The following is a 2809-nucleotide window of genomic DNA, read 5'->3' as shown; positions in this document are numbered from 1 at the left end:
GTTTTTCAGCTGCAGGGACAGGACGACTGGTTGCAATCGAGGGAAGGATGAATGCGGCCAAGTACAGGGATATCCTGGACGAAAACCTTCTCCAGAGTGCTCAGGACCTCAGACTGGGCCGAAGGTTCACCTTCCAACAAGACAATGACCCTAAGCACACAGCTAAAATAACGAAGGAGTGGCTTCACAACAACTCCGGGTCTGTTCTTGAATGGACCAGACAGAGCCCTGACTTAAACCCAATTTAGCATCTCTGGAGAGACCTGAAAATGGCTGTCCACCAACGTTTACCATCCAACCTGACAGAACTGGAGAGGATCTGCAAGGAGGAATGGCAGAGGATCCCCAAATGCAGGTGTGAAAAACTTGTTGCATCATTCCCAAAAAGACTCATGGCTGTATTAGCTCAAAAGGGTGCTTCTACTAAATACTGAGCAAAGGGTCTGAATACTTATGACCATGTGATATTTCAGTTTTTCTTTTTTAATAAATCTGCAGAAATGTCACAAATTCTGTGTTTTTCTGTCAATATGGGGTGCTGTGTGTACATTAATGAGGAAAAAAATGAACTTCAATGATTGTTATATTGCAGCCATATGCTAAAAAGAGTGAAAAATTTAAGGGGGTCTGAATACTTTCTGTACCCACTGTAGTATTCAAGAGATCAAGAACTCTTGGAACAAGAATATTACTCCCATAATTAATCCCGCAGTGGGGGAAATACCTATATTTCAATCATGAGGATCTCTGAAAAAATTACTCAAAAATACCTAAAACAAGACAACATAAAGTATTCGAGAGAAATAAAGAACAGATTTTACATATGTGCATATTAACCATGCATTTTACCTCCAGGAGCTGAATAGTCCCTCATAATTTCACCTACTGTATCTTATCACCGCAGTGATGTATTGTACAGTCTGATTGCTGTGGGGAGGAACGACCTGCGGTAACGCTCCTTCTTACACTGGGGATGTAACAATCTTGTGCTAAAAGAACTGTTCAGAACCTCCACTGTGTGGTGCAGGGGATGAGAGGGGTGAAGCTGACCACATTAAGTAATGAACTCATCTGCAGACAGAAATAAACCCAGAACAAATCCTCTTTCTGACTCCACTGATTTGCTATCACACTTCATATTTTAAGATAGAATTTTGGTCCTTGCACACTATTAACCCCTGTTAGTTTTAGGATTATGCTTTATCAGTCCTGCAAAACCTCCTTTTATCTGAGATAAATACAGGCAGACAGAAAATCCCACCACTGAGGGGTCCATTTTAGTTTGAAAGTATTACTTGTAAGACATTATGATGTAGCAACATGACTCCAGGCACGGCATTACTAGTCAGTCGGTAGGCCCGTGATAGCTCGACAACTGTGCCTTGGGTACTATGGCATTTTGTATAGACAGTTTTAAGCTTCTTTGGACAACCACACTCAAAAGCCAGATGATAAACTGACTGTCATAAAGAGGATACTAATAGCACAAACGTGCAGACAATATCTCTCGGAAGGAATTGATCATTTTTGTTACTACGATAACAAGGGACAAAATTTGCTAGGTCAAGAATGAAAGAAAAAAAAAAAGAAATTCAGTCCTTGGCTTCCTTCTCACCTCTGAACAAATGATCAGTCACTGCATGGCGATATCAGGTATTATCTGAAGATATCTGATGATCAGAGAAACAGTTCTGATGGGGTGTAATGGCACTTTAATTTTTGTTTTCTCACCTGTCGACATAACTATGTGGTGCAGATGTGGAACTGTGCAGAATCTAGTTCAGTGCAGAAACTCAGCATCATCAGCCAGTACCCTATATGTAGGTTAAAATAGATGTAAAACAAAAAAATGGAAAAAAATGGACATGAAGCATTTTAATGATACACTGTAGGCTACACTACAAACACAATATTACAAAACAACTTGGTGGGGGAATAGAAAACAGCTATTGCAACTATAACAAAGCAGCTTTAACAAATAATAAACTGTTTCAAGAATAACCCAGACTTGCAGTTTAGCTGCATAACTGTAAGAGTACATCACCCCAAGAGTCTTATGTAAGTTACTGCTGAAGTGTGTCCTCCGTGTGTGAGTCAAGGTTGTCTGACTGAGACACTCCCATCTGCAGCATATTTTGTTGAACTGCAGTCACACCCTGAGCGACCAGGTGACATGACAAACAGCTCACCGCTGTGTGAGTCACAGCCATAGACACACACTACGTTCCCTTTCATTTCACAATCAACTTTAAGAGTTTAAAAAGTTTTCTTATTCCACAGTGACAGTACTGTATACTGTATACGGTACTTGTGGCTGTACATGTTCCTGCAAGAGAAATACTCTAAATTCCTTGTGCATCATTTTAGACACAATGCATCAAATTCAGCCTGCTATATTTGGATCTCCCCTAGAATTTAAATAAAGTGCTATGGATTTAAACAATGTTTGGGTGCAGAGCATGGCTTTATAACAATGTTTGGGTGCAGAGCATGGCTTTATAATAACCAATACACTGTCAGATCAGCAAGGATTTTTTTTATCCTCAGTAAATGTTTATTACAATAAGTTCTCCAGGCTAAATGACTATATAGGTTGTTTGTCCCGATCCTGGGATACAGCCCAAAGAACTGGGCTGGAGCCCAACACAGCTCATCTCTGTCTCCTGACAAATAAATGGCACAGTGATGACTCTCAGCTCACAATGTTGCCATTTCTCACCTTTTTTTGCTTGAAATATGTTTTCAGGCACCATCTCACACTGACTAAACAAATGTGTATATATAGCTTCTTTTCTCTGACTTTATTAAA

This window comes from Monopterus albus, unplaced genomic scaffold (genome assembly GCF_001952655.1).
Source record: "Monopterus albus unplaced genomic scaffold, M_albus_1.0 scaffold50.1, whole genome shotgun sequence".
Classification (NCBI taxonomy): Eukaryota; Metazoa; Chordata; class Actinopteri; order Synbranchiformes; family Synbranchidae; genus Monopterus; species Monopterus albus.
The sequence above is the reverse complement of the archived record's forward strand: the minus strand, read 5'-3'. Positions refer to the sequence as shown.